General features: G+C 46.3%; 1 protein-coding gene across 2 annotated transcripts in view; it reads left to right on the forward strand.

The window, feature by feature from the left end:
• The first annotated feature begins 338 nt into the window (after positions 1-338).
• The window catches only part of SGCZ (sarcoglycan zeta), a 4,297,431-nt gene continuing 4,275,275 nt past the window's right edge, over positions 339-22,494 (forward strand). For both annotated transcript variants that reach the window (XR_014978175.1, XM_085642032.1), the window contains exon 1: positions 339-872. The gene's annotated coding sequence lies outside the window, so the exon portion shown is untranslated. The remainder of the gene's footprint in view (positions 873-22,494) is intronic.

Genomic DNA, 22,494 nt, shown 5'->3' on the forward strand with positions numbered 1-22,494 from the left:
GAAAAATAAACATTTGAAGCTGTATGGAAAAATGAGAAACGAGGTCGATACCTGGGGAAGCAACGAAAGAAAGCGAGAATCGATGTAGCACAGTAACAGAGATGCAAAGAACGTATGGAGAAAGGACGCAAGAAAGCGCATGTAGGAGAATGAGAAACCTTTCCAGTCTCCTTTGATGTTGTGGTGGTGTGCGAGGGAGGTGGTGCTGTCTACCCTGTCTTCGGGGCCGCTGTGCTCCAGCCGCGGCCCGCTAGTGGTTTCAGTGGGTGGCTGCGCCTGAGGGCGGTGCTCCTTTCTCCCTCGTACAGCTGAAGTCTCTATGTGGGAGTGACTGCGCAGGGGGCGTCTCCTGAGCTCACTCTGGGAACAGGGAGGGCTTTTCAAACCCGGGCCGCCCCTGTGAACGCAGAGAGCCGGAGAGGAGATTGAAGTCGGCTCACGAAGGGGAGCGCAGAGCCTGACGGAGCAGCGGAAATTGGGACCCAGGCATTGCAGCTCAGCGGGGTACGGCGCCTTGTGCTATCCAAGAGAGATTACCGTGTCTCAAGAAGGATTACCCGTACTCAGATGCACTGCCAGTGGGACATTGAGGGACCCGAGGATCGGGACAGAGCAGCGGAAATTGGGACCAAGGCATTGCAGCTCAGCGGGGTCCGGCGCCTTGTGCTATCTCTACCGTGTCTCCAGAAGGATTACCCGTACTCAACCGCACTGCCAGTGGGGAATTGAGGGACCCGAGGATCTGGAGGTGGGTGAGCCGCGCACGGACATGAGCACCCGGGTAGGAGACACCTGGTGTCCCCCCGTACGGACCAGTAGAGCGCGCTGAGCGCCCATGTGCCGAGAGAAGCAGGAGACCATGATCCTCACACGTAAGTCCGCGCGCCAGTGCTGCGTCCTGCCAGCGGCGGCTCTGCGTGAGGGCGCATGCAGCGGTGCGTAAGCGTGAGGCGCAAGCAGCTGCGCACCTGGAAACGGCACGCTGGCCGAGGATGCCTGGGCGCTCGCGCCTCCTACTGTGGTGACTGAAAACCTAAGCCGTAAGCAACATATAGAAAACCTACACTCTGAAACAAAAAGCGACAGACTCCCATCTACCCAGTGGATATTGCAGCGTGATAACCAGTGCAGTGCCACTGCCTGCCCGTAGCAGTCTCTGCACAGCTGACAGACTCGCTCCGATCAGTAGGGGTTGCGGGCTTGGTGCGAAGCCCTCCGGATGGTACCGGAGAGGTTTCACAACCAAATTAGAATGAATGGCTGCGGGGGTTGGGATCTCACAGGGCAATTGTTTGCCACTTATGTACTGTCTGGGTGAGGGGTGATCTGGAGCCTTGGACTGTGCAGCTGGGCTGCTGTCGCTCTGCCATGAGTTTTGTTTGTGGCACGTACAGCAGAGATCCCTCAGGATATCTCTTCCCCCTGCGCTGCCTGAACGACTGCTGCCCTGCAGGGATCCCACCGCTGTACCCACAAATGCATTCTTTACTGAGTCCCTTCTCCTTAAATCATGCCTCGTTGCTGAATCCCTGTTTCGGGGTGAGGCAAGCCTCTCCCTCGAAGTCTCTCCGATGTTGCCATGTGAGTGCAGGATGGCAGAGGATGCAATATTTCGCCCACCCTGTCCCCAGTAAGCAGTGCTTTCCCTTTGACATTAATGCGCTGATAACATAAAAGCACTAGGTCGACTTGCTGAAATAAATAAACCCAACCTGCCTCGGTTAGCTCTCTGAAGTCTCAAACAACAGTTGGGTTAAAATAGCGCCACCTTGATCCTTATCTAGGCTGCCAGAGTCAAACCCATTATGCCCTACATTTAGGATTACGCAGCAGAATAACACTATATTTACTTTGCAGCATTCACAGCCGTGGGTCAAAAATGTAAGGTCTAAATCGAAGTACAGGCTATTACAGTAATTGAATTAGCATTTCGAGTCTTCTCTGAAAGCCGCCCACTTATCAAGCAAGTCAGTGACAGCAGGGCCGGCTTTGGCGCTGGTGGTGCCTGGTGGACAATCACTTTTGACACCCCACGTCCCATGACCACCTCTTCGAATTCTCTCCCTACCACCTGCAAAGGTGCCCTTCATCTCTCCTATCATAAGAGGTTGCTAAACACAGCGCCCCCCTGAAGTCACAGCGCCCCCATCCACAGGTCGGCGCCTATTGCGGCTGCACCAGTCGCACTACCCTAAAGCCAGCCCTGATTGACAGTCAATATTTGGTCTTAGCACCACCTCTTCCCCCGCATCCACAGCTGAAGTTTTATATGCTCACCAGGGTAGGACAGGCTCCCCCCTCTACCAAGTCCTCCCCCTCCCCCCAGTTCGTTCTTGCTGAGTCCTGTGACAGTCTACAAGCTTCTCGCCTCAAAAATAGTGCATACACTGCGTGGTTACAATAGAGGCACACTGGTTGCCCAAGCGTCGTCTTTTCCCTCACCACGCTAGCTAGTCCATTCAATGGAACATGAATGAATGTAAGGTGTATTTGAATAGTCAGTGGGTTCCCTAAGGGCATGCACGTTCACTCACAAGGCAGCCTATTGAACTGTAGGTGCGTGCGTAATTTTATGTTCTACTGACGTTAAGTATCCGAGATTCTTCGCTGTTTGTCAAATGGCTAATAACACACAGCCCTTTTAGCAAAGACGTGGTTACTATGGAGAGACATGTTCATTGCCGTCTTCTGGAGCGAGGGGGTGCCGGGTGAACCCACCTTTCCTCGAGAGGAGCTTCCGCTGAAATTAACAGATGTAGTCCCTGCATGTTGGCTTTGGGTGCTACATAAATGACACTTTATTAAGTTTTCTTCTAGAGCGCCCTTTTATACCCGCAGCCCAGGGCGCCCGCCCCTCCCTCACTCCCCCGGGCTGTGCATTCCAGCAGCTGGAGGGCTGAGCTTGGCCGCAGGGCCCGCCGCCCGCCGCCCGCGTGTGGGATGTGCGCAGTGACTCCCAGGAAACGCTGTATTTTTACTCAGCTCCTGGGTGAGGCGGTCTTTGTGCCTTCCTCGTCCTTAGGAGTCCTGCACATTGATGCGAAGGTTGTGTTAATAGTGCGTGGCGCACCGTGCTTCCGGTGTGGGCAGAAAGGACACTGCACAATTCAAGAACGTGTTGCCATTATTTATAGCCAGAGCTAGACGTGGAAGAGCGGGGCAAATTGCATGTCATTTTTTGAAAAGTGTGTTTCTCAAAGTCCTGCTCCTATTGAGGGCCCTATATAGTGTGCAGAAAAAAACGGCACTGCATGTTTTTATCCACCGTTAGGAAAAGTGGTTGTATCTGAATCTGGCTGCTGTCGGGGCTGAGATTGCCTACTTCGCTATTTTAGAGAAAGAAAAAATGGGAGGAACTGCTAGTGGTTTCTTTGAAGTGTTCAGTAATTAGTCTGCTGACTTTGAGGAGCCAAATGACCCACCCCCTGGGCCGGGTTGCCCTCCAAAGCCCTGATGGCACGGCTGCTGCCTTTGATGAGCCACCACCCCCTGCTGACGAAAAACAGCTTCTGGGCATCTTAAACAAGCAGAAAAACAAATAATGTCCGAGTGATTGGACTGTCCCGTGCCAAGGACCTTCCACTGCTTAAAGCAGGACTTGCGCTGCATTTGTGAAGGCTATTACTGGCTCTTTCTGCAGGCAACACCTCTGTTTGGAGTTGCACTTTAACACTTTCGGTGTCGTTCTCGACTTCTCAGTTCTCCTTTTATCGACACTGAGAGGTTAAAAGATCGGTTCAGCCGTATCCACATTGGAAGCTGTGATCAGATTGCAGGGGGTACCTACATTATTCGAGTTTTATATTTCTGCTGTTTATTTCTGTGGGATAGCCTATTTTTTATTCTTTAAATACAATGGCAGTGCCGTCAAGCTTGGTAGCCAAGATACACGGGAGTGAGGAACTTGACCAACTTGTAAAATGGAGTAGACCCAAGTAAGTCCCCTGAGTTTACTGACTCTACGTTGGCTGCCATCCCTCGCATTCGGATGTTTTAAATACTCCTCTTTTTGTGTTGGCAGTGTTTGCAGCAAGCACACGCTATAGTTGCACTACTCTAGCTGGTTTAGTGCACGGTGCCCGGTAGCTTCAACTCTTAGAAATGTCATCGTATTCTCTCTAATCCCTTGACAGTTTGGTATGAGGATGCACATCAGAGGGCAGGCGCTGCTCCTGGGAGTCAGGTTTCACGTCTCTGCCTCTGCAGTGGAGCAGACAGCAGCTAATAGGCGAGCAGCCCCTGAGAGTAAAGCTCTCAGCAGCTCTGTCTGCACCAGGCTCCATCTGGTCAGCAGGCCCGGAGCATGGCTAATTGGCTTTAGGCGGAGCCCGCCAGACCTGCGAGGGCCCCGCAGATGCGGGCAGGGTTCATTCGCCCCGTTCTAGTGCACCCCTCACCCCGGACAGCGAATGGGTGGACAATGTTAGGCAGGTGTTTGGGGTAATCTCCACTCCATCCCCGTGTCTTGTCCAGGGTGGAGAAGAATGGGGTGTACGTGAGCCCTGCACGCAGCCCTTGAGAGCTCTGCCTTGTTCACTCTGCATTAATAATGCTGTGGTTGAAGTATGTCTCTGCTAAGCCGCGTTGAGCTATGTACTGCAAGTTTTCTTTCCTGTTTATTGAATACAGTGCTTTAAGGTGATACACTGCATAATGGCATTGTTGCTTCAGCATTTTTCGTTAGTATTTCTTGCCCATTTAAGAAGCCCCGTGTTAATCACAAGGTCCTTTACTGATTAATTTTAGTAGTGCATAAAGGAGGGTATACTTCTCCATTCCCAGCCCCTCTCTGCATTAGGGACATGTATGAGGAGGATGTTGGGACGTTCCTTGCGGGACCGCCGTGCTGCATCGAAGTCCCTGGGTCATGCCTCTGGGCCATCAGTGGCGCACGAGAATGATGCGCTGCTCTCCTCCCTGCTTGCAGCTGTGCCGCGCTCTGGCGCGCGAGGGTACTGTGGATAGGAGCATTTGTTGCATTTTCACTTGGTATTTACAAGAAAAAGAAACTATTCATTACACCTTTTTTATTTATTCAGTTTTTTGTTTTTACGTTTACTTTCTTTCATTTGTTCATGAACTTTGAGTCCTCATTTTTTTAGGCGACACTCACAGTTTGCCCTTTTTTTTCAGATGATTGTTTGCCCTTTTCGCACCATCTGTTGGTGCAGCTTGTATACCACAGCCCAGTTGCGGAAGTTGTAAAATGTCCATCAAAACCATCCTTGCTCTCTTGCATATGAAAAGTAGCATTTAAATGGTGAGATGCACGCGGGTGCTTCGGTTGGCAACACAGACTGTTGGCTCCTGGTCCCTACCAGTGAATAAGCAGACAGTGAGGGAGCGGGCCTACGCAACAGTTTGCCCTCTGTAGCAGGTTTTGGGCAACAGCTTGCCATTCATTAACAAATGCACCAATCACAATGAAAGGTTTGTGTTACTGGTCGAGGTACAAAAAGCCGATTTGTCTAGCTGCTCGTCACATCCTGTGAGACTTTAGAAACCGGTTGTGGGACTGAATTTTACCATTATTTGTTAATGATACAAACACATTTGTCTGGTGCTATCACAAAAACATCTTAAAGTCTCCTAAATACACAGTATCTGCAAAATGTATTGTTTACTGTATTCACTCGATCTTACGCTGCAGATGTATGTGTCTAATGGACTCAAATCGTAATGTGCCATCAGGCTACAGTGCAAACGCACAAAAGTTGATGGGAGTAATGCTTGCAACATAAGTCTAATCATTGGCAATCACTCTAGGTAGTTTTCCAACTCATTGCTCTTTTGGCCACTGTGCCACCTCCAATTAGACCCAGCCATATGTAAATCAGTCTTGGTCCTGCTCCAATAAGAAAAGTCCAGCCCCAACTGCCAAGCTGGGTCCTCTCTGAACCGGGACAGAAGCAACTCAAAACTGGGTTTGCATTGATTGGGCTTGTCTGTTGGGTGCTGCTTCATTCAATGGCACAGCAAGCATGGGATCCACATCTGGGCATACCCTTGCCACTTAGGGCATTACATCACACAAACAAAAGGTGATGGGAACAATGCTTGCAATAAGTCTAGCCAATGGCAATCACTTGGGGTTGCATTCCAGCCCATCGTTCCTTTGCCCACCATGCCACCTTTAGACTCGGCCAACTGACTGATGAGCCCCAATCAGGGCTACACCAGTCTTGGGTTGCTTGTGTTCCAGTTCATGAAAGACCTGGCTGTTCGGGCTGGACTGTTACTATTGGAGCAGGGTCAAGACTTATTTGCATATGACTGGGTCCAAACTCAGGTGGCACGATGTGCAAAGTAACGATGGACGGAGATGCGGCTTGAATAATTACCAGTGGCTGAGATTAATTCATGCTTTCCATCTATCACCTTTTTGTATACATCAGACCACAATTCAACACGCATTTCCTGAGCATGGGTGGACAGTTGTCAAGTCACCTATGGTCTCACCCCTTCTGGGCCTCTCTGTGGACCTGCTGGGTGTTGCATGTTATTTCGACTCTTTTTGTGTTGCTCGTTGTCATGCCTTGCCAGTTGTTTCTTGTGGTCTGCTCTGCTGATTGTCTGTAGCCGTCCTGTTCCACCGACTGTTGCTCACGGTGTTACCCCATCAAGCAGAAGCCTAGTCCCACCTAACAGCTCACTCTCTGTGGAATCTTACCTGTGGGTTTACATGGAAAATAAACTGGCTATACAGAATGCATTCCACACGCATAGCATGTAACACCTTTCAATACGTGTAGCTTCAAGAGCTTGTAAATGAGCAATGCATTTGCAGAACGTTCTTTTATTTTTTATTTGGTCCTTTTCCCCTGTTGCATTGTCCCCCGAGAGGGGTGTACACTATGCAGCCTTGTCACGGTTGTAATCTGTTTAGAGCGTGGGATTCTTAGCATTGTCTCTGGGTTTATGCTGCAGAGTTTGTCTTGGCAAGGGGTTATGTGCTTGCTGAAGGCTTGTAATTTCTTGGCTTGGTGAAGGAAGCCGTGTCCTAGATCTGATGGTCCAAAATGCTTAAGTATATTTCTCATGCTTAACTATCCTTCCTAGGAACAGGAAGCAGGAATTGAGGCCATGCCTGTGGTCCCTGGCGGGCTCCAGACAATTGTGGTCCTGCCCTGACATGCTCTGTTCAGGGCAGAGGCCTGCAGAAATAAAGCATAACTTAAGATGTTTCCTTTCCTCCCTCTATAAAAAAACAGCAATACAAATATGCAGCTATGCCAGAGGAGTGACCTTTCACAAAAATGCTGTTGTATTTTCTGGAAAGTGACAAATATGAATGTTTGGTTCTATGGCATACCATGACTGCATCTCAGCATGTTTTCCTACACAAATGAAACCAGCATTGGCATAGCCAATAGGTCTCGCCTTTGGGACCTTATAAGTGTTTAGCCATGCAACAGTTGTTGTTGCACCAAGGATATTGTGCTGCATAACTAAATACTTATAAGGTCCCAAAAGCGAGACCTATTGGCTATGCCAATGCTTGTTTTTATTTGTTACAGTTTTGTATAGCGCAAACTCGACCTGAAGGAACTGGAGGTTCTCTACATGAGCACCAGTTACATTCATTTTCTATTTTAGGCACGGTAAGATTACGAGATGTGTCCAGATTCACAGGATGGTAAGCTGACGCAAAGACTAATATCAACGATAGTGTTTTAAAGAGAGCAAGCATGGAAAAGCTGCGTTTGTTTATAAGCTAAGCCTGTGATCCTGAGGGGTTTTATCAGTATAAAACAAACGTGTAACACAACAGCGCTTGATGTAATCGCGGCTTTGTGCAGTGTACTGTGGGTTCGAATTATCTAATCCTCGGAGTGTCCCGCTTCTGCTCCTTTGTGTTGACGACCAAAACACAGATGTCCAGATTAGAGATAGCAGTGGAGAGAAAAAGTCCCAGCACGCAGATCACACCATTAAAGAAGATCAAACGAAACCTTTGGTGCCTTTCGCAGTTTTGTATAGCGCAAGTTCGACCTGAAGGTATTTGAGCGATATACATGAGCACCAGTTAGATTACACACGCTCACATTCATTTTCTTTTGAAGGCATGGTATGATTATGTGAAGTGTCCAGAATCACAGGATCTTAAGCTGACGCCGAGACTTATAGCATTGATAGTGCTTTAACGAGAGCAAGCATTGCAAAGCTCCATAGTCACACAGTGCACCCCTCTCAAATACATTCGACTCACCCCCCCCACTTTAAAGTTTACTGTGTTGCCGCTAAGCCGCGCTGTGTGTGCCTGGAGTAACGCTATCTCACAGGTGATGTGCTGAGCCAGGGAAATGCTTGTACCATTTAAATACAAGTGTGGGCTCCAGTGAGTTCCTGAGCAGGGGACAATGGCAGTGCGAGCAAAGCGCTCACCCTGCTGTGTCAGCCGCAGCAGCCACTGCTTGAGAAAAGGTGAAGCATGCACTAAGCATTAGCCATTTGGAGGCTGTAATTTATTTATGGCACAGACCAAACCAACAGACGCTTACATTGCCTAACTTGCATTGGCTGAATAAGAGGCTCGCGGCAGCCCCGTGCACGTTGCTGTGGGAGTGGGAGTTCAGGCATGGTGTGGTGGGAGAGAGAATGGACAGGGAAGCGGAAGCAATGATGTGTGAGAGAAGGCCTTGAGGTGGGATGCGGCAGAAGTGATGGCGGAAAAGACAACAATTGCGGCCACGAAAGTGAAAGCGCCAGGATGTCGAGCTGGCAACAAAAGTGAAAGAGACCGCGAGCAGGCAAATGGGAACTAGCGCACGTGGTCGCGCTCACGCTAATTGAAAAAAGATGGCCCCTGCGCACAGCTGCTCGCTCCCGCAAGGTGGATGCCACCACAAGCACGAGTGTGAGGAAAAGAGGTGACCGATTTCTAAAGGTCATCTGCTAGGACAGTATATGCGCGCTGCCTAGGCGAGACCTAAAAAGTCATCAAACACTAACATTGTATCAGTATTTATATAATGTTTTTCATATCCATTGTGAAGACTAAAGCACTTCCTGGGTTCTTGCTTAAGTGGGTACTCCTTGTATATCATTTACATAACACTTAGTAACCATGACAAGGTAACTGGGTGGATTTTTAATGTAGAACACCAAGTAGGAAGTTAAGAGACCACCTCCATTTAGGACTGGTGAGTAGGAGTGGGTGAAGAATTCCACGGAGTGGAGTTTTTTTTCTCTCGAGCGGCTCGCCACCGTTAAGTTTGTGAGCACTCGCAAGAATAAATCGCATGCTGGACTTCATCCTGGTGAGATTTCTAAAAGCGGGTGATCGCGGCAGGGCGCAACTTCTCTCGCATTTAGAAATCAACAGAAAACAACGGTGCCCAGTGGCATGAGGCATAGTGCCGTTTGGGCTGATTTTACTGTTTTGGACAAACTCCTGGCGCTTAAAATCAGAGCGAGCAGCGCAACTTAACAGACTCCGAGGGTGGCTGATATCCGCGAAGTACTGCAGTTTTTCTGGCACTCTACAGAGTTCCACTGAGTAAAACTCTACAAACTCTGCCCAGGCCTACTGGTGAGTACCTTTTAATCGCCTGAAGTAAGGTGGTGATGATTTATAATGAAGTTTAAGCATAAATAGAATTCAGTATTGCCCAAGACTGTCTTCGCAATTCAAGTTAAACAAATCAAAGAAAATCACCTCTGTCCCAGCAGTCTGTAATGTTGATTAACTTTTGATGTGTTCCCGAATTTTGAAAACCACTAGTAATGTTTCTGATGTCAAATCCGTTCTTTTCGACTATAGTAAATGCTACAGTGTTGCCACTGTGAGCCTTTGAATAACACTTTGTTTCACTCTAATGGGGCCTTTGGTTAGGTGGTGTATGTACATGCAGACAGATCGTAGTATACATCACTACTCCTTAAAGCTGGTTTATGACCACAACAAACCTTTAAGTCCGTGCATCTGTGCATACATGAGTCCATGAAAGCTGTCAAACATTTCTTTATATTAGCCTAAAAAGTCTACCACAGTTGTATTTCCTCAACACGCGTGATGTATTTCAACATTTATCTGGTATGTGGTGTCATTTGGATTTTTTTTTCTCAACTTAATTCACAGATATGTGAGACTAATAGATGGATACCTGCAGACTGTTTCATAAATCTACAAGATATTTCCAACTAACTGGCTGTCGGACTCATCCTAAACCGTTTTTGCTACAGTGCACTCCCAAATATCCTTTCCTAAACTCTGCCATCCTCTATACTGTTCATCCAACTAACAGACCTGTCTGCCGCTCCCAACACCAATGTATTTTTCCCTCTACTAATCCACCTCTGGGTTCCGGCGTAACGATGATACTCACTGAAAATTGTAATCGATAGAGAAATACATTTCCAATCTTTTCATTTGGGATGGTAAACCTGATGCAAATTGTTCCTTTGCAAGACACGAGGTTGTACGACGTTTCCACGCATTCTATTAGTATAACATCCCTTTGCCACATGGAGAGAGGGGGAGAGAGAATGAATGAGAATGAATGAGAATATCACCTTTACCCTCATTTAGCTATCCGGAATACTAAAATTATTTACAAAGGAAAAGGATACTTTTACCTGCGTGGTAAAGGTACGAATATGTTGTTGCGTAAAGAAGGCCGTTTCCCATGATCTGATGGTTAAGGAACAATAAACCGACTGCACCATGCAGCAAGTGTACGCATGACGCAAACTGTTCCTTACTTTAGTGTGTTCATGCACAGCTGTGAACTTGTAAAAGCTGTCCAGCTGATGTCTTACACTCACACTAGCAGAGGCCGCCCTGCAAGGGGCCTCGAGGGCCGGTGCCATAAAGGCCACCAGAGCCCGACAAGGAACAAAACTGGTTTGCACCGCCAGGAAGTGCCACACGGCACACCACGCACCTACTGGTGCAAGGTCACTGGACCATTTGGAGGGGCCCGGCAAGGGTTTGGATCACAAATATGGGGTGGCACCCTGTCCCCACACCCTTTTTCTAAAGGGGGAAAAAGAAGAAAAGGGGGATATAAGGCGACGCTCCCCCCAGGGGTAGCTCACTCTGCATCATGGAGCTGGGGTAGCGGCACTGACAATTTCTGGGAGTAGGAAGTCAAGTGACTTGTTAGTAGCACTCAGAAAACACAATTGGCGGCATTTGGCACTAATAAGGTGTGCTCTAGTCACTTTATAATAACTTCCTAAACATCATGGGTTTCATTGCTAGTAGGACAATATTTAAAGTATTTACTAGACATTGTTTAGAAGCACCACTAAGGGACCTCACAAAAACACTGTGCTGATTGGTTCGATATCTCATACACATTAAACTGCAATGGTAGAAGGGCTTTCTTTGATCTCATTGTACACTTAGGTCCCTAGTAATCATGCCAGTTTAAATGACTCGGCTTCCTGAGGGTGTACTGTCAACACTTACACTATGGGTATGTCAGATTTAAGTTTTAGATGGTTAAGGGAAAAGCAACCTGAGCTGCAATATCCCACCCAAAAAAAAAGATAATGGTGCGAATTATCTCCTTATAACTTACTACGCATAAGGCTGGTTTTATGCAGCCGCTGGTGTTCAAAACATTATATACATAACAAAAGACATACATTAATGTTGATGATTTGTGGGGCTGAATAAGGAAGCAGGGATTCCGACTGAGGTTTGGAAAAGAAGCACCATTGAGTTGGATAGCAATAAACATGTGTATGCAGGGGATTAGGGCATTCCCATGCGAGGGGCTTGGGCAGTAGTTGAACAAGGTATGCCAGGTTTCAGAAATGATGTGCGTGCTTGCAGTGCAAGGTGGATCTCTCCGTGTAGAGGAAAGTGGCGGCATGAGCACGGTGCAAACATAAGTGCAAGCACTGACTCTCTTTATTGCAATAAATGTTTACATGCACGTTACAAATATATATATGCTAGTTTTCCCGCATCCCGGTAGGGTCCACTCATAATATTCATCCCTCCAAAGTAGAACATGGGTACAGTTGGGTTGCATGGTAAAGAAATTATAACTGTCTAAGCTGACAGTACTACAATGACACACATTTTTTGTAAAACATTAGATTTGAATGTGCGAGCTCACAAATATGAAGCAAAACGCTTTGCCAAGATGTAACCTAAGGGAGGGAAACGATTTATTATTTCAATAGGGATGGTCAAAGGCAGCCTCCCAGGGACCGGGACGAGAGTGCGTTCTGGGGCACCCATGCTAAGCGATAGACCGGCGCAGGGGACACTTGCTCCTATGCGCAGGAGGGAAAGGAAGCAATAGTTTCAAAGGTGTATACTATTAATTTTCTCCCAGCTGGAAAGGAGAGGGGTTGCAGGAGCGCAGTGTAAACAAAGACAGGCCTGATGCCATTTATTGCAATAAATGTTGTAACTTGACCTAAGCTGTGCATAATGCAAGAGAATGTTACTTGGTACTGTATTGCAATAAATGTTATAACTTCACCTAAGCTGTGCATAATGCAAGAGAATGTTACTTGGTACTTTATGCGGCGTCACGCTTCCATAAGCGGTATCTGACTGTCTCCCAATTTTTGATTTCATGTATGACCCATGGTGAGCGGGGACAGTACTGGAAGAGGCAAAAGGGACACAAGCGTGCCACTACATAACTGCAAGGATGGAGCAGAGCGCACCATCGTAGTTGGGGGAATGATGCCCTTTGGAGCCTACCAGACGCCGGCCTCCCGGAGCCACAGCTAAGATTGGTAATCTAAGCAACAACAAAATAAATATTCAAACCAATGCATCAGCAGGCTGCACATAAGGAGCAGCATGAGGTGAAAACGAAAGACACAGGGAGGGGGGAGCCACAGAAAGACAGAAGCCTCTCTGGCGGCGTGGCGGAAACAAAAGGTGTATTGGTTCGGTTATGGAAACACACCGACAGGGCGGTGTGTAGAAGGAGGGCCACTCACTCTGGGATACTTTACGGCACGGTGAGTAGGCCTGACAAAAAGGAGGTAGCAAACGGAGACGGCACTCGCAGCCCAGCCCCCACCAGACACCAGGGTACAAAGAGATGAGCAAGGTAGCGAGTTGGGGCCTAATTCTGGGGGAAAGGCTACCCCTCACACGCAAAGGGGCGTGGAAAACAACAAAGAACAATCTACGAACTGTCAGGGTGATTTACAACCCTAGGAGATGCAAATGAGCAAAAGACAAACCAGTGATTTATGACCAGCCAATGATTCATGGCTGATGATTTATGATGATCATGCCAAATGATTTATGATGACAAACATGATAACCGTTTGTGACAGAATGATTTATGTTACCACGATGATTTATGATACATAATTTATGGCTGCTGATTTATGATGGTCTGGCAGGATGATTTATGACAACAAGAAATGATGGCCGATTGTGGCAGAATGATTAATTATACCCCAATGATTTATGACCCGAGGGGGGGGGTTTATGATGTCCCACTGACAACGGTGTGATACCCAATGTGCAATAACGTATGAGGATGACTTGTGACCCCGGTCCCAAGAAGGTGTCCAGGGGAGTTGCACATGTATGTAAAGAGTAATAAAACTGCGGCCAACAATGACCATCAAATACGACTGTTGGCTGTGTTTAGTAATACAAATGCAGGAGTAGGGTACCTTTCCTGGAATGGGCGCAGTGCAGGCGTTCTGTAAATAATGGCCTGTGTTCTCCAGGGCACACGCGTTGCTCACTGGGTATGCTTGCCTGGAAAGTGGAGGCGTTTGGAAGCATGGGAAAACAGTCGCTGTTCACACAGCTGGTTCAGATTGTCAACTTTGTTTTGATCTACAGGGTAAGAATGTGCTGCGGACTCTGCCTTTGTCTTCCATTTTAAACTGGATCCGAGGTGTCCGATGACCAACTCTGTTGTGGGCCGCTGCCTGAGCAAGACACAATGAACTTATCTCAGATTTCTAAGAACTATTCAAATTTCATTGTCCACTTCTCGCTTGTATTCCATCATTTTGCACTTACTGTCTACGACAATGTTTTTCTTAGACTGTATAATATGATTTCAGGTTAGAAGTGCCTGCTGGGGTATCCAACTTGGTTCCTTCAAAGGGAAGGAGAAAGGCAGTGCCCAGTCAGCAGAACTTGCTCGGTTCCGCTCCTCTCACACCAGGCATCAGAACGTTTTTATTTTTTATTTAAACAAACTAGATATACTCGAGTACCAACTGTTGCACAATGTGGTCGGTCGCAGTGTCTAAATGTCAGTCCAACCTCCAGTATTGCTTCAAAATAAGTGGAAAGAATGCGAATGGACGCAGACCATGTGTTTTTTGCAGACCTCCGACTTCTAAACAAAATCTTGTAGAGCCCACTGGCACTATGGCTCTTTGGAAGTATGTACAACCCAAGTGTCATACATGCACGATGGTAATGAATGGTTATTCAGTGTCAAATGCTACAAACCATATGTTTCCAAGTGTCCTGTATCTACTATCTTCTGGACAGACGTTTTCTGGGTCTTGGTCCTGGCCTACTGCTAACAATTTCACTGCCTCCTTTCAGAAATATTAGCATCCATCTTGAGTTATTACCATGTGGTCTTATCTGAATTAACTGTAAATCACTTCATACTTGGATAAATAAATTTAGCAACGATGATTTTTTCAATCCTGAAAAGCATTTAAGCACACAAGAATGTTGCATTGACCTGTTTCCTAACATTTTGGATCGAAATTAAAGCATCCAACGTATCTCCCAATGCCCACCAAAGTTCCTGTTTTTTGCTGCCTCCTCTAAACTGGGAACAAGCCTTTGCTGCGTCTGCTGTCTTTTGAGTGCGCCAAAGGACCACCATTCACCAGTGGTAACTTCCACTGCTCCAGTCAAATCTAGAACACTCGTCAATGGTTCGACTTGGGATCATTTTTAGGATTTGCCTGAACAGCTCGCATCAGCAAAATATTTAGTCAACAAAAAAAGAGCTAAAATGCCCTTTACTCAACATTGGTTCGCTTCCACGCCGTTTTGTTTCCTTGCTTCCTACTGGTCACTGCCTACTGCTCACCTCTTACTTACTGCTGGGTTTTTAAGTGTTTGTCACTCCCATGGAGCATGGACCAAGTACAGTTTCTGTCTGCGGGCAGTGTCCTTTTACTGGCCGCATGCTCCTGCAGGTACTTTTAAAAACAAGATTTCTACATGCACTCCTCTAACCATCTGTGCCCCACTCCCTCCCTCACTGTTGTTTTGCTGTTTCTTCCCTCTTCCTCCACACCTCCCTCATGTTGCTTTCCCTGCCACACTCTCCATGCCCTCCATTGTGTTGCTGTTCCCTCCTTTGTAACCCCGCCACAATTCCTTCTGCCCCCCTCCAGCCCTCCCGTCCCCACATAAAAACATTAGACAAAGCCAAGTAACTCTCATGGATTTATGGGCTATTTGCCTTTGTCTAATGTTTTTTATGCCTATTGCACAACATTGCAGGCTGCTGTGCAACATGGTTTCAATGGGAAAAAAAAGCACTGTGATGCTGTCGACGATGGCGGCATCATATTGCTATATGTTTATAGGTCGAGCCTAGCACAGCGCACATGCGCTGTCTATGGGAGGCTTCTTGTAAGCACTCCAAACTTTCCAGAGACTTCTCTGTGTGGGTCTGGCAACTCCCACACATTTCATTAGCCTTTGCGTGTGGCTTTCAATAATGAAAGCATGCAGTTGGCTAAATATGGGGGAATGTCCCGCCTTTTCCCTAAACGTTCACTCCCACAGCGTTTGAGTCTCGGGAGCGAGTGTGGCAGCTGCATTCCTCCCTCGTCCTGGATAATTAAACACAGCGCAGTCTCTTTCAATTTCTGCGTCCGCAATTGTTTTCCTTTGCTGCTTTGCTTGTTTCACTTCTTCCTGCATATAAAAGCACTAAATGATGAGCAGGCTGACCAGTAATAGCTCCCATCGGTGTCCGATTGAGCTGCCGGAGTGAAACCTCAGCTCGGTGTCTGTACAGTGAGGGGGCGCCGCTGGCTCGTGGTTCGCCCGCTTAGGATGCGGAATTCTCTCAGCAACAGATGATGGCTATCCGGGAGCTCAAAGTCTGTCTCCTCGGCGTGAGTGTGGCGGCTCTGTGACTTCCTTATCGACACGGCTGTCCTGTTTGTAAACACAGGGTGCTGGGAGGATGTGGGGAGAGTGATATGTGCCCTTGTCGGGGCATACTTTTTTTTGGTGAGCTGTGCGATTCCTTCAGCTTCTGGGGCGACTGTGGTGGTCTGGCTAAACCATTTCACGGTAAGTCATGAGGAAAGGTTTTGTGACATCTCTACTTGGTACGAAGCTGGCCACAGAGTCTCTTTGCCATCGTCCGGCTGTAACATGTTTTCCTGGGACTCTCTCCTCCCTGCTTCTGGATACAGGGGTAACGTTTCTGGGAAATTCCAGCTCATAACATTCCCAGCTGGGAGCCCTGCGGCAAACCCAGACAGGAAACCACCTCAAGGGGGAGGGGGTGGGGAAGGACCCCCACCGAGGTTTACAAATGCGGCTGTAGGCATAGTGTTTTGTTTCATTTTGTTTCTTATTGAAAAGTCAGTTTTCAGCAACATGACAGCATTTAACCGAAGTATACACGCTTTTAAGAATTAAAGGGCTTGCTGTTGAGCCAACAGTGTCTTTGTTTTTGGAAATGGCACCGCCGGAATTTGAGCCACTCCTGAGGCTGTGATGCATTATAAAATGGCCCATTGGAATAATCAGACTCGAGGTAATTCCCCATAACGTACCACAGTTGCCACATAACCTATATGTCATGTGATGCTTAATTTACATCTTTAAGCAAAGATGTGTTTCTGACTCAAATGGATCAAACTATACTATAAAAATATATGGGGCGCACCGAGGCAGACCCTTTGCAAGGAGTAACTATTCACTGCTCAGTTGCTGTATGCAAGCATTAACCTTGTATTGTTGAGCCAAAACATTTACTTCGATGTTATTAACATGCTTTAAAATAAGCAAATAATACTGCCACGGAATGTGCCGTATTCTAGTACATAATTAAGGCTCTCTGTTTTCCATTTTTGCTGATTTTTACAGATAAATACAGACAGAATACATGTCTTTTCTTGTCTGTATTTATTTTTAAATGTGGATAAAAACGGAAATTGGGTTACTTTTTGGGTAGTTCAGAATACTGTCTGCTATGACTGCCAGGCCAATAGCTGTGTGGATTGATAGGTAAGGTGGCTAAAAACGAATGGAATTTTAGTAAAGGGACTTTAACAGCAGTAGATTTGCACAAGGTTGATACTGAAATTTGCATATTTTGTTATAAGTGCATTAATTTATCTTCTGCTGGCCTTTACAGTGCTGAAACCTAATAGGCATTCAAGCATGAGTGCATATTTAATAAATAAAAATAAATAAATGTGAAATATACTAATTCCAGCTTAATTTTTCCACAAAACCCAAAATAAATATAGATAAATACAGATAAAATTAGCAAAAATGTAATATAGATAAATACAGATGGAAATGAAAAAAAAAAATCCCATAAAACCGGGAGCCCTATACATAATAGGCCTGTTCTTGCTGCATAATTTAGTAAACCATGACCTGAATCAAGTACCCTTTACCGCATAATACGGTGCGCCTAATTATATGTGGGTGGCAAAGAGCAAGGGGTAACACGGAGATGGAAGGGACATTGCAGCCGACATTATAGTATTGACTTCAAAGGCTCTTTGTGTAATCTGCGTTTTCCAGAGTTCCGACTCGTGTAAACTGCGCGCTAAGCAATCACAGCACAAGGCGACTGCCACAGAGGGAGGATGCACCAGAAAGGGGTCGGCTTAGGTACCCACTGGGGACATATTACTTATTAACTGTCGCCATGCTGTGAGGCTGACTTTGAAACAGCCCTAATTTTTCAGTCAGCTGTAAGGAGCATGCTGGACATTGTAGGCACATATTTGACACGAGAAAAATTGAACTATAAGCCCCAGCATGCTTAGGGCTGTAACTTGGAACAGCAGGACTGGTCCAGAGTTATCCTCAAGGCATGGTTGCAATCGCAATCGGCAGTAATGTATCATGTATTAATTATCTGACGCCGATGTGAGAAGTAGGTGGGAAGCTGGTTGGCTAGAGCAGTATATGTAGGGAAGTTGTGTAACTGACCATAATATGTGTTTTCTGTAGGGGGCGTTGTGGGGAGTCCGGTGAGAAAGTTGAGGAATTGCAGCTTTCCGCTTTTTTCTGAGCAGGGGCCCCTGCTTGGGGCAGGCTTGCCTCGGTTGCAGTTATTGCCGCTAAGACTGTTTATGATGACGCAGCGCCCCCTCCCCTCTCTGCCCCCACCTCACCACCTCCTGGCATCTAGCCAAGAGTAGAGTTTCGATATTTGTCCTAATGTTCTTAGAAATGATGACTGGGGGCCAGCTTCCTGTTTTTCCTTTTCTCTGCTCCTTTGTTACCCATTGTTAGGAAAATGAATGCTTTCTCGTGCCTGTTCGAACTAATGAAAGCTACAGACCACTTCAGTCGTAGCAGCGCTATGCTGCAGTGTGTATTGGCGCTTCACAGGCCAGTGCAGTCCGACACCAGCAGGAAAACGAATTTTGTGTTAAGGTGGCACTTATAGTTAGTTACACCGTGTCCGCTGTGTTCTATGACCCCGAGCTGTGAAGCTGGCAGTACTAAAGAGATGAAAGGTAAAACCCAAGAGTGAGGCCTCTAAGCGCTAGCCAACAGCATAAATGACACCCCTCGCAGCTCTTTTTTTAGGTCAAGCCTAACGTATTCATTGTGGTCACTCCTTCTCAGACCAACAAGTATCCTTTCTTAATTGAATCCTAATCCTGCATCCTTCCAAAGACAGTCTAACACAGGAGTAAGGGAGTAAATGAGTGATCAAAAATTGTACGTGGTTGGTATTGCTGAAAGTTTCCAAACACCCTCGTAGGCTGTTTAATACGCTAGCGATGCAATCCCACACAGAATGTTATAGTGCTATTGACTTGCATCTAAGCGCTTGTCTATTGGTCTGTGTGTTACAAAGCCTAGGAATGACCCAACGTGTATTAAGCTCTTCAATCCCTGGCTGCACAACACCTTAGGATAATGTCTAATGGCTAAAAGACAGTGACAAAAGATATTGTATAGGTGAAACCTAGTGGCTTTGCCAATGCTTGTTAAACATGTTTGCCTTCTTCGTTGGAGCACTTTTATGTCTCCGTATTGGCCTTTGTGGCTGTGTGCCTAGATTACCCGCCAGCCCCAAGTTCCCTGTGCACCAGTTGCACTCCCTTTTTTACTCCTCACCCCCAGCACATGTGTTACTACTTTATTGTTTTTCTTATGTATGTTGTTTTTTGAGGTATCGACTCATGCTGGCCAGAGGTAGCCTCTGGGGCTCACCACCTCCAAAGCCTTTCACACTGATGGCCCCCTAAATCGTGAACTACAAATACAATGTCCCCTCTAACTTGGGGACAAAGTCCTCCCTCACAACCCACACACTGTGCTGTGATTGCACCAAAAAGCGCCCGATCATCCATTTTAATAGATGGAGGATCTGAAGAACTGTGATAACCAGTGGCTGTGGACTAGTAACTAAAAACACCCTTCCTTATTCATGTGACTGCCTTTGGTTAGAGATTATCGCTTGACTTGTAGGTCGAAGGTTCTGTAGTGTTCAGTTCTTATCCATGTTGTAGATAATTGGGCACACTCAAAACCCTTTGAGCAGCCATTCCCAGTGGGTTTGTGGCGGCTGTTGAAGCAGCAGACCAAAATAGAAGCATGGCCAAGGACAGGCCTCAGGGAGGCCTTGCTGTGCTGGTTGTTAGTCTTGATAGGTGACCGGCATGATCAAGGTGATGCCTTTGTAGGGTGACTTTCCAACTTTTTTGGCGAAGACTATCAATTAATTGAGTTTGCTGTGCCAGGCGGGGAGGGGGCAGGCCTATGATGCCCCTTCAGTGAGTTGGCCTCTTTGTGAGGTACCAGAAACTGTCATGTTTTATACCTTATGGAAGGACATTGTTTTGATGCAGGCTGCTGTTTTATAGAAATAGTTTTCCACTCAAATATCACCCTATCTCCCACAGCTCTGCTAAAGGTTGCTCTTCTGTATTGGAGGGAATCCTTGCTGAATATGGTGGAAGAGTAGCTGCTTGGGACTATCGTATTCCAAAACCATTGGAGAACTGCTATTAAATGTCCTGGTAACAAATTAAACCGAGCCACAAGTGCTTTGCAAAAACCTATGAAAAGTGAAATTTCTTTATAATGGTGGATTACTCTTTTCACATTCTTTATTTTGGGAGTGAGTTTATGAAGTGTATTTCAGTTGTTTTCTTTTTCATCATCTATGAAGTATTGTCCAGAATGATCGTCAGTCTGCCGTGCTCTCGAGTTTGTTGTAGGACTGGATTTTTGACAGATTTTCAGGATCTCCACACAAGAAATCAATGCACGCTGAACCTAAATTAATTTCATTTACTAAACTACTGGTTACCTTGAAGATTTTTCATGGATGCGGCCCTCGTGGACATCGGATGGACATCACTGATCTAACACAAGTTTGGCAGGCAACAGAACATTCTTCTGATTCCATGTTCTTGTGACCGAGCACCCTATCACTTTACAGTAAAAGTGGCCCCAAGTCATGATAGCCAGTCCGGGCTTTGCCGCCAACACTATGCATGATGGGACCTGTGGAGCACAGGCTTACTGGAGGCCAGAGGACTACAAGACCCAGAATGCTTAGTGCTGTTGTCAGACAGACCAGGGCGGGCTGGAGGCCACCCTCCTGATATGTGGCTAGGTGCGAGTTGTGTATGAGTTAAGCAAGATATGGCACTCTTCGTTTTTCTTCCAAATTTGTGATGCCCTGTTTAGTAGATTGAAAGTAATGGTTGCTAGTTTGACGCACAGATTCTGGTTCACAATTCCTCGATTATTCATATTTTTTAGACCTATTTAAATGCTTTTTGTGCAGAAATGAGGAAAGCAAGGCTTGGTAGGAACCCCAGTGACTGTAAATGCATAAGCGCTGCTGTTTCATCTGCAGCGGCATGAAGTTGACATGAGCCAGGAGCAGCTCCGGTGCTGACTTAGTGAGCATCAGTGATGTGCCTCTCATGACAAGTCGGTCTGTTCTGCGCTTGTCACTGTTCCCACAATTACAGGGGTTACAAGTATGGCCTTTAATCCACACGCACCTGCATGGAGTGAGCAAGCCCTTCACAAGGACAGTTTGTGGGGGAGCAAGTCCCTTCGAAGACCCTAAATTATTTTTGGAAGAAAAAAAAATGAGACCAGGTTTATCTTAGTTTTTCTAAATAAATTGAGCTAAAGCAGTGCATTGTAAAAATCGCCCAGAAGGGGATATGACAAAATGTCCAACCCTTCAAAGTCAGCAAAGCATTTCCGAAGGCGCCACCAGGGAACTCTGGCACGCCGCCAACATGACAGTTGTGCCGGTCCCCACGACACTTTCGCGGTGGGGGTTTGGGGCGGGGTCGGTGCTGGTAATGGGCTTGGCGCCCACCCTCCCCGCTCTCCCATTGGTCACAGCAGATTTGCCCCGGAAGCAGTCCAAAACGCTTCCGGGTCAACGCTGGCAAAACAGGTCCCGGATCTCGCCAGGACCTGTTTAGACCAGTTTTGGGGTACATGAATTGTGATGTCACAGTAAGCTATGGGGAAATCATTCCCAACGATTTCACCCTTACAAAAACCAACCAATTTTTTGGGGATAGATGGAAAATAGTTTTCAGTTGTAATCCCAAGTAAGTATCACAGATAGCCACCTGTATAGACTGTTTATAAATCGTACAAACAGTGCTGCTTATCATGGGGATCAGTTAATATACATGGTGCATAGGTAGTATACGGAGAGCCATTTACCTTGTCCTGAATAACCACACATCTAGCTGATACAGAGAATGAAAATTCCAAGGATGCTGGTGGAATCAGAGCGATGAAAAGTCAATACAATCTGAATATGAAGCAAGACCCAAAACAAATCTGATTTAGGAAAACGGTCTGCTACAAGATCTTAAATATGCTATGTAAATTATACATTAAATTAAATACGGTCATGAAAATGGAGATATAGGGACACTTACCCTGTATTGGCGACAGATTATGGAAATAAAGTACGTATTTACTCGGCGTGGTAGAAAATTCTGAAATGATATAATGCCATATATTACCATTGATGACGCCCTGGTATGTACTATCTATCTAGTGCCTATTTGCGGAGCTCATAATACGCAGTTTTTTGGTATAGTTTACAAAAATAGAGAACTAATTATAGTAAGAGACCTGATGTGGCCCAGGTTAAAGTTATAATAATAAATAACGCGGCCAAAATATAAATCAAACTGTGTCTCAAATTAATATGAATGAACTCATTCAACATCAGTAAATCATTATGCAAGATGCCTTTTATATCGAGTCTATGTGTCAGGCAGGTTTCCATATTGTTGTCTGCTTACAAATCAATATTAGGCTAGGCACGTATAAGCGAGGCGGGTATGAAC

Source organism: Triturus cristatus, chromosome 2_2, assembly GCF_964204655.1.
Source record: "Triturus cristatus chromosome 2_2, aTriCri1.1, whole genome shotgun sequence".
NCBI classification, from domain to species: domain Eukaryota; kingdom Metazoa; phylum Chordata; class Amphibia; order Caudata; family Salamandridae; genus Triturus; species Triturus cristatus.